Below are 10,422 nucleotides of genomic sequence, written 5' to 3'. Positions count from 1 at the left end.
CCATGCTACAGAGACAATGCAACTGTCAGGTGCAGCAGCACATTTCTGTAATGCCATCACTTGAAAGGCAGAGGCTGGAGGATCACTTACAATGTGAGGCCTCCTAACATATATACAAAGTTCCAAGACAGTCAGGGCTAAATAGACAGACCCTGTCTCAAAATGCCAAATTAAAAAACTTAAAAATGAAAGAATAGCTGGGCGTTGGTGGCTCACGCCTTTTATCCCAGCACTCGGCAGGCAGAGGCAGGTGGCTCTCAGTGAGTTCTACAGCCAGCCTGGGCTACAGAGTGAGATCCAGGACAGGCACCAAAACTACACAGAAAAACCTTGTCTCAAAAAAAAAAAAAAAAAAAGAAAAGAAAAGAAAGAGAAAGAAATAGAAAGGAAGAGAAAGAAAGAGAAAGGAAGAGAAAGGAAGACTAGCCACAATCCTGAGGACCGAAAGAGGAGGGAGAGATTTAAAACTGATTAGTCAACAATGTCTTACACAGTTTATGACAGAACCTGAGATGAGGATTGCACTCTAACCACCATCACCTAGAGACTGGGCTACTCAGAAGCGGGGCTGACGTGAAAATCTAATCCTACACGTGGTATCTGGTAGAAAACATGATAGACCACAATTCTTTTCCTCTGAGGAAAATGGCTCCTCAGTGAGAGCACAAGGTCCGAGGCCTTCCACAGTCTTGCTTACTCTGCCATCCAGAGCTTGAAGGTCCTGTTGTATGAGCAAGTGGCTATGAGCTGCCCATCAGAAGAAATGTCCAGGCCCATTACTTTGCCCTCATGTCCAGCCAGAGTCTTCAACAGTGACCAGCCTAGGTGGGTCCAGAACTTGGCTGTGTTATCATAGGCACCTGTGAGCAAGAAGTCTCTGTGGATAGGCTCAAACTTGACACCGGTTCTGATGGGCAGGGATGGTGTAGACACAACGTCGCTGTCGAAGGTCCTACACCTTGCAGGTGTTGTCACCACTGCCCGTTGCAATGTGGTAGCCATTGGGGGAGAAATTTATCCCATAGTTCTCCTTCAGGTAGCCTTCTAGGAACATAATGCAATGTCCTGTGTGTAGGTCCCAAACTCAACCAAATGCATCCAGTCCCCCAGTGCCAGCCAAAGAGCCATCTTGATGGAAGACAATGTCATACACACCCATGCTGTGGCCTTCCTGATGCAGGATCTCCTCTTGAGCCTCTAAATCCCATAAGTGCCATGAACGGTCATAACAGGTAGTGCCCAGGAAACGCCCTGATGGATGCCACATTACCTGAGCCACACGCACTGTATGGCCTTCAATATCTGCCACTGGTTCGTTCATCACTGTCCAGACTCCAAAGCTTCACAGAACCATCGGCTGCACAAGAAGCCAAGTTGACATCCTTTTGGTCCAATGAGACAGTGGATTTAGGCTGGAACACAACGGCTCTGACATTTGTGTTATGGCCTGGAACAGTGTGAAGGAGGTTGCAGTCGGGGCAGACCAGAGCTTGCCAAGCCCACTCCAACAGGCTGTGGCTGGCATCTTAGAACTGGGACTAAAATGACAATAGGAGATCGGCCGATCGTCTCCAATCTGACTGCAGAAATTATTCAAAGACCGGAGAGATTTGTGTAGCTCTTGCATCTGGGAGGTTCTGGTTGTCTCAGGAATCTCCTTATGGAGATGGGCCTCCTCCAAGCATTTCATTGCCCTGGGGAGTGAATAATTAGCAATCCACAGTCTGGCTACTTTTAGGCTATTTGGCCCTTCATGGTACCAGGTTTGCTGATACTCTTCTTTTGACTTCTCAGATTTCTCATCATGTTTTTTAGTCTTTTTTAAGGCATCAGTTCCAACCACTGAGAGGACATTTCTTAACCTTTCTCTTCGTTCAGCAGGGCCCTCTCCAAAAAGTGTGATAGGTTCTCCCAAGGCTCTAAGGCAAGCCTTGACCTCTGAGTCATCTGTGGAAACATTGATTTGTCCGGCCTGCTTTCTTCTTTCAAACTCTGCCAAGACTTCCACCTGCCGCTCACTGATGTGCTCCTCAATTTCAAATACTTCCCCAGAGATTATATTAATATTTCCGGCTTCAATGACTGCTTTGAGTCCTTCTTTTCTCCAAATCCCAGATTCTCCTTTGGCCAGATGTTCCCTCTCTTTCTCTTCCAAGCTTCCATAATAGATGTGTGGTTTCTTCACAACAGGAGCAACTAAATCATCAGGTGCTTTAGTTGTAGTTGCTGTGGAGGAGGCTCGTGAGGAGGCCATGCCTGGCTAAGGAGGCCATGCCGGGCTAAGGAGGCCATGCCGGGCTAAGGAGGCCATGCCGGGCTAAGGAGGCGCGAGGCCCTAGCCAAATCATCGCTCTGCTTTTCAGATCTGAGTAAGTGCTCTTAACCATGGAAATGTCTCTCCAGCTCGAAGATGAACTTTTGAAGGATGGCTATTCTGAGTGATTAATTTGGGTAATGATGGATATAAATAATTTTGTGTTGATTTAAATAAAATGTTAATTTTAATTTTAAGTGTGTATGTGTGTGTGTGTGTGTGTGTGTGTGTGTGTATGTGTGTATGCCACATATGTGTTGGTACCCTCAGATGCCAAAAGATGAGGTCAGGTCACCTGGAAGTAGAATTAACAGGCAGTTGTGAGCTGGGTTAACGTCAGTCCTAGGAACTGAACTCAGGGCCTGTGGAAGAACAGAGAGTGCTCCTAACTCCTGAGTAGTATCTTCAGCCCTTTCTGCTTATTCTCCCTCTTACTGGTGAAGAAGAGTGATAAACGCTCTTTAGATGCTTCAACTATGAACTCTTTGAGTGTCTTTGTGACAAAAGGTGTACTCTTGTAAGACTAGAAATTGTCTGGAAGCCCCAACCTAGAGCCTGGTTATAAGGGTCACAGTGTGTGTCATGGTTCAGTTTATTCAACTAACACAATAACACTGTACACCAAGTGTTGGCAGCCTTGTGCTTCCATTGTTAGGCCAGGAGGGGCCCAAAACTCTGATAAGTCAACGTTTAGAAAGGAGTAGGACAACATTATGGCCTCCCTCAACATGAGACAAATGGGCTATTCTAGCCGTAAATCACAAAGCAATGATAGCCTTTGTACCAGAGGCTTCATTGTACCCAGTTTACAGTGATAGACAGATTGCCACATCTTATGCAGCAATGAGACTGTGGCAAGGTGGTGCCTGGTGGTGCAGATTTGATTCTAGCTGACCTTATCAGAGAATAAAAACCTACTACAGAGGATAATATATGTGATCTAGGCTGCAAGAGTGACAGTCAAAAATAGCTTTCACAGTTCACAGCTTCAAAGAAGATGTATCAACTTGGGGTTTTTACTTCCAAATGACAAACAGGTGGCTAGGCCATTGGCAACAATCCAAGAATCAATAGAAACACAATATATTTAGTCCTGGCCAGTGCTGTTTAAAGTGAGGGTTAGGGCATTCCAGGTAGTCTGTTGTGCTGATTGGCTCTTGACTGCCATTCTTCCAGAGCTGTCCTTGCCCATGTCAGCTACACAGTTTGCTGAATCACCAGAGAAGTGTTATGTCAGGTGGAGGAACCTTATGAGGTGGAGCAGATTTCCCCAAATGAGGTGGTAAGCAGCTCCATTTTTTTTATAAGGCTGAAGACTATTTGGGACAGGTCAGTTGTGCTCTTCCTTGATTATACTGTTTACATTTATATTAGCAAAGCTTTTTGGGTCCTTCCCAACTTGTTGGTCAGCAATTCCTGGTTGACTCATGTCTGATGGGGATGGGTTTCAAGGTTGCATGAATCTGCTATTCAGTTTTAGCAAGAATTGGCTAACAACTGTTTCTCAATGGGACTGTCATACCATGGAAATGATGACACTCTTCCTAAAGGAATGTCTTTGGGTGGAAGCTAATCCTTCAAAAAATATCACCCAGATGAACATGTCTAGATCTATAGTACGCAAAAACTATGCACTGAAAAATGTAGATACTTTTAAGCATGGGGCTTTGGGTAATTTGTTATATATTAATAATTAACTAGTATAACAGTGTTATTATTTAAGAATGTTGTGAAGTCCCAACAATAATTTAGAGATTTTATTATCAATATCAGCTCCAGTCATCAGGAAGGGTATAAAAAAAACCAAATATAATCCTTACATTCAAGTTAGCACTTCAAGATCTTTACTTGGCAAAATCAGTCATAGAGATTGGTAGTTAATAGGTCACAGGGTTTTGGGGACACAAATGTAAAGGTTGGTCAATAGCTTGTTAGAAAGCTTCTAGAGTGAGTGGGTTTGAACCCTTTTCAATCTCCATGCTGACTTCAAAACTAATAGCTATAAAAGATCAACAAGATTGTCCATATCTCAATAGCAAAGCAGGTCTGGATTTTGTATTTGCTTTGTTTTTGAGAGTAGCATCACAACAGTAGATTTTCCTTATTCTTAGGTGGTTTAAGCATTGAGAGTTCATTCACGGGGTTGGGGATTTAGCTCAGTGGTAGAGCGCTTGCCTAGCAAGCTCAAGGCCCTGGGTTCAGTCCTCAGCTCAGGGGGGGGGGAAGAGTTCATTCACATAGCTCTGGGGAACTACTTAGTGCACAAATTCTGAATTTTGCTGATGGATGTATGGTAATTCCTTTGTGAAGGCTGTTGACAATAAGGTTTGTGATTTTTCCACCAACAAAACATCTTCTTGCAGAGAAGGCTTTGGACATTGTGAGGCCAGGGCATTTATGTCAAATCTTTACCTGTCCACTATTGGCAAAGCCAGGAGTTTAGGTTCCATTGGAGAGAACTAAAAATATACATTGAAAGTTTTCTATTTGATTGTGAGTTATTATTATTATTATTATTATTATTATTATTTTATTTGTTTGGTTTTCGAGACAGGATTTCTCTGTACCTTTGGAGCCTGTCCTGGATTAGCTCTGTAGACCAGGCTAACCTTGAACTCACAGAGATCCACCTGCCTCTGCCTCCCGAGTGCTGGGATTACAGGCGTGCGCCACCACCGCCCAGCTGATTGTGAACTATTTTGGTATTCAAGTGCTAATGGTTTATTAAAAAATATGTCGGTTGTTTCCAAGGCAGGAAATAAGTGCTGTCATTGACAAAAAGATGGAAGTACTGCCACAAGCTGACATTAGCTTGGTGACATTCTAGTGTGAGCCTATGCAGAGTCTGCTGGTCTTGGTCCTTGTCTAATATAGGGTATTTGCTTTGTGTTGAGACACTGTGTTACGAACTACCCCAGCAGCCTTCAAGCCCTAGCTAAAGGCTGTTATTTTGCCTTCTAGAATTCTGTTATTTCTATTGGATCATTTGGGAAGGGACAGGGAAGTAGTTTAGACATTGATTTATGTATCTCGTTACTACTTTACACACAGTGCTCTTCCCGATTGGAAGATCCCCTGTGGGTTTTATGGGAGCTCACAGTATAAGCATGTGAAACATCAGGGCTCAGGACAGTGCACTGAACTCACCAAAAGTGCCCCTCAAAAGGTTGCTTTAGCTCCCCAGGCCTGTGGGTTGTATTCCTGGATTTTTCTCTGTAATGAATCAAAATAAGAATTTTTGTTAGAGTTTCTCAGCTCCAACACTGGTGTCCAACAAAACCACAAAAACTGGAGTCTTTCTCTTTGCAGTTTCTACAGCATAGCCAGATATGTGCATTTGGCTTTCAAGTCCTTGGGGATCAGGGAGATTTCTGTCCTATTCATAACCCTTTCACCGTGAAGTGCCATGAAGGAGGGAGACAGAGAGGGATCAGTATATGAGGACAGAGAGAGCAGTTCCATGTCTAGTAAGCAAGGCTTTGCATCAACTCTCAGTCTTCAGATAGATGAACTTGTGTGTGTTGGTACCAATTACCCAGATGCCCTTTGTACAACCCCCTCTACACTCCAGGACATACTATTAAAACATTCACATCAGTTTTCTTTTTAGCTTTCACATATGAGTGAGAACAAGTGGTATTTATCTTTTTGTGTCTGGCCCATTTCACTCAAGATTCACCCCTGTAATTCCATGCATTTTGCCTCAAATAACATTTCATTATGTTTTTCTTTTTTTTAGAATTTCATTATTTTTGTGGTGTTTATACATATGTATATATTTATGAATTTATCCATCTATTGATGGTAACCTAGGTTGATTTCATATTTTAGTTAATACAAATAGTGCTACAATAAACATGGAGTTTTTTTGCTATGCTAACTTCCTTTCCATATATTGCTGTGGGATGGACTCTTTGTACGCTGTGAAGATGTGTTGCTACGATTGGTTAATAAAGAAGCTATTTTGGCCTATGACAACACAGGAGACAGCCAGGTGGGAAATCCAAGAGAGATACAGGGAGAAGACAGATGGAGTCAAGGAGATGCTGAGCGCTGCTGGGGGGTGGGATGGGGTGGGATGAGGATGGTGGTGGGGTGGGTGGTGGTGGTGGTGGTGGTGGTGTGTGTGTGTGTGTGTGTGTGTGTGTGTGTGAAGATGTAATGGAACACAGGTAAAGCCATAAGACACATGGCGATGCATAGATGAACAGAAATGGATTAATTCAAAATAAAAGAGCTAGTTATCAGGAAGCCTGAGCCATAGACCAAACAGTTTGTAATTAATATAAGGCTCTGTGTATTTACTCTGTGGGACACAGGAAAAGTTCCAACTACAATATATAGCCAGAAATAGATTAGCTGGAACATTGGTAGATCTACTTTGTTTGTTTGTTTGTTTGTTTGTGTGCAGGAACTCCTTGTACTGGTCCTCATAATGTGAGTTTTATGTGCTAACTTCTGTTCACTCTAATGTAAGGAGTAGGGATTCCTTTACTCTTACTCACCACTTAGCCAGGGAACTTACCGGTAAAAAATGGAGTGCTGGTGGGCCTGTCTCTAATTCTGGTGCTTAGGGCTTTAATCCTTTCCATTCCAGAGCTGCTTTTCTGTTACATGCTGAAGTTGTTACCTCTGGACTCTGATTTATTCTTCCCACAGTGTGTGTGCAATTCACACTCTGCTCACCAGCTGAGTGTGTGTGCAGATTCACTGTCTGCTCACTAGCTTAGTGTGTGTGCACAGATTCACTGTCTGCTCACCAGCTGAGTGTGTGTGCAGATTCACTCTGCTCACTAGCTCAGTGTGTGTGCAAATTCACTGTCTGCTCACTATCGTAGTGTGTGTGCACAGATTCACTGTCTGCTCACCAGCTGAGTGTGTGTGCAGATTCACTGTCTGCTCACCAGCTGAGTGTGTGTGCAGATTCACTCTGCTCACTAGCTTAGTGTGTGTGCAGATTCACTGTCTTCTCACTAGCTTAGTGTGTGTGCAGATTCACTGTCTGCCCACTAGCTCAGTGTGTGTGGCTGAAGGAACACAGAACCAAGGGCATCTTGAGCAAGGAAGAATAAAAATGGTCTCCCCCCCACCCCCGCACCCTCCCCCCCCCAACCTCACATACAGAAAATGACCGTGTAGGTGCTGTAGACAACTTGGCCTCCTCAATTGTCTGTATAAAGAACTACCAGGGATTTCTCCACATAAGCCTTTTAGCCAGTGAGAATGTACTAGGACCTTCACAGTACAGGAGGGGCTCCCTTTTCTAATAAGGATGAGGTATGTTACAGGCGCTTTCAGGTTGTGCCCATATAAAGCTAATCTAAATGCACTTATGATTGGTCCCTAATAGCAGCTGGACCAAAATATCACTCAGGAATGCCATGTAAATGAGACTCAGAGGATGCACATGAAATATAAGGCACTATGATCTCTCTATTGTTCTATTGTGGTTCCTCCAGAAAGGATTGCAGTGCCTCTTCTACACGGTAGCATCCCACAGGAACCTGAACGTCACTGGGTGATACTGCTTGCTTCATGCATTATATTTTGTGAGTAGATGTCTCAGTCACTGTTCTGTTGCTGTGAAGAGACACATGACCAAGGCAACTTATAAAATGCAGCATTTAATTGGGGGCATGCTTACAGTTTCAGAGGCTTGGTTGTCATCTCCTCCTCCTCCTCCTTCTTCCTTTTCTCTTTCTTTTTCTTTTTCTTTTTCTTTTTCTCCTCCTCCTCCTCCTCCTCCTCCTCCTCCTCCTCCTCCTCCTCCTTCTTCTTCTCTCTCTCTCTCTCTCTCTCTCTCTCTCTCTCTCTCTCTCTCTCTCTCTTCTCAGTAAAATGTGTTACTTTCATTCAAACTATTGAGTGGATTTTCTAGTTGAAAACTGACTTTTGCCAGTCTGTCCTTCCACACTTGATTCATGATATTTAGCTCCAAGATACAGATACATCATGGGAAATTACTCTCCACATCTGTTCAGGGTTTCCCCCAGCTGGAGCACCCTCTGTTTAATCGTTAAAGCTACAAACACACTGTAGAGTTAAAGGACACCATGCTTGCACCAAAGGCCATCAGCTACAGAACAAATAACTCAAAACACCCTCAAGGGAGATCTTATTAGTATAGTGAGTGCACAGGATACTATTTTCTAAGGTAGAAAATTTGAGCATTCAAGGCTTGAACACCCAAGCCTTTCCACTGTGCAGGGAGGTATAGGGAATGCTAGGTTGTACTGAGTGAATACGTGAAGTACATGGTCAAATGCTGGTGTTGTTTACATACCAGACAGGCTTCCCTCCATCAGGTAACTCTCAGGTCACTTTATAGACAAGAAGTTCAATATTAGGAAGTCTGTCAAATCTTGCCTTAAAATAGAAACATCCTCCAAAGAATACTAGGTGAAGTTTTTAGTGAGCCAGCCAACCCTTTCTGAAGAAACACCTATGGAGCAAGGATAGGTTGGAAGAAGGAGGGACCAGTGAAGAAGGAGAAAAACAGATCAGTGTAATTTGGGGGGCGAGGATGTGGAAATTTTTAACTCTTTTGGGTAAACATCAAGGAACACTCGATAGATAACATGACAAGGATATGTTTAGTTTTGTAACCCACTGCCGAACTGCCTTCCAGAGTGGCCTTGCCACACTTCACTCCCACCAGCAATGGTGTTCACAGCATTTGGTGACATCAGTATTCTGGACTGCAGCCATTTTGATAGGCTTCTCATGGTGTCCTGTTCCACTTAAATTTCCTGCATGCATTATGATGTGAATCATCTCTTCACGCTTATTTATTAGCCATATACCTTTTTGGGTGAGATGTTTGCTAATGTCTTTGGCCGACTTTTTGACTGTTTTTATTCTTTTTTTGGGAGGATGTATTTTGAAAGTGTGTGTGTGTGTGTGTGTGTGTGTGTGTGTGTGTGTGTGTGTGTCTGTCTGTCTGTCTGTCTGTCTGTGTACAGACATGTGCTTGCCATGTTAACAGTTGCCATGAGGATAACTTTTAGGATCTAGAACTCAGGTCCACTTTCACACAGAGTCATCTTGCTGGCTTTTTTTTCCTCCCTATTTTTGAGTTTTGAGAACTCTCTTTATACTTGTGTACTAATTCTTCATATATGGGTCTTTGCAGCCTCCTTCCAGTCTGCTGTTTTCTTCTCAACTGTGTCTTTTGCAAAACAAAAATCTATCTTTGTAGGGAATTTTTTCTCAGCTCTGTGTTTCATGGATTTTGCCTTTTTAAAGTCAGAATTAAAAGGCCATCTCCCAAATGTTGTCATATAAATATGTTTTTCTAAGAATTTTATGGCTTTCAATTTTACGTTGGGTCTGTGATATATTTTTGAGGTTATTGTAAAGTTTGTGTCCAGAATTACTTTTTAAAATTTTTGCATGTAGACATTAAGTTGTGAGAGAATCATTAGTTGAAGACTATCCTGTCCACTATATTGCCTTTTCTCCTTTGTCAAAGATCGGTGGATGATATTTATGGGCTGGTTGGAAGTCCCCTAATAATCCATTTTAAAAATTCATATGCTTGGACTTCGTGTTAGTTCTTTTCTTTATTACTGTGACAGAGGCAACATAAAAGGTTAACTTTGGTTCATGATTTGAGAGGTCCTGATTCTTCACTTCTGGGACGACACAGTGGTGGGAATGGTTCCGACCTTGGGGGTGGGGATGTGAGACAGCAGTTGTCAACACAGGCCAGACCCGGAAGTAAAGACGTGGCCTGCCCAGGGGACATGACCTTCAAAGGGATCTGCTTCCTCCGTCAAAGCCCCAACTCCTTATGGCTCTACAGTCCTTAACAACAGCACTAGGGGCCTGTGAGATGTCTCAGTGGCTAGAGGTGATTTCTTTCTTTTCTTTTCTTCTTTTTTTGGTTTTTGAGACAGAGTTTCTCTTTGTAGCTTTGCGCCTTTCCTGGATCTCACTCCCAGGAGGCCTCGAACTCACCGAGATCCGTCTGGCTCTGCCTCCCGAGAGCCGGGACCACCACCACCACCACCACCGCTGGCTTAAAGGAAGGGGAAGATAACCAATGCTCAACCACACCACGGCATCAATTCACCTGCACTCAAGTGCCTCCACATATTCAAGTTGGA

At 43.3% G+C, this 10,422-nt stretch overlaps 1 pseudogene; it reads right to left on the bottom strand.

Annotated features, from left to right (window-relative positions):
* Positions 1–693: 693 nt before the first annotated feature.
* On the bottom strand, positions 694–2,254 carry LOC118595014 (annotated as a pseudogene).
* Positions 2,255–10,422: the final 8,168 nt, after the last annotated feature.

Source organism: Onychomys torridus, chromosome 13, assembly GCF_903995425.1.
Source record: "Onychomys torridus chromosome 13, mOncTor1.1, whole genome shotgun sequence".
Taxonomy (NCBI): Eukaryota; Metazoa; Chordata; class Mammalia; order Rodentia; family Cricetidae; genus Onychomys; species Onychomys torridus.
This window is presented reverse-complemented; position numbering and strand designations above follow the sequence as displayed.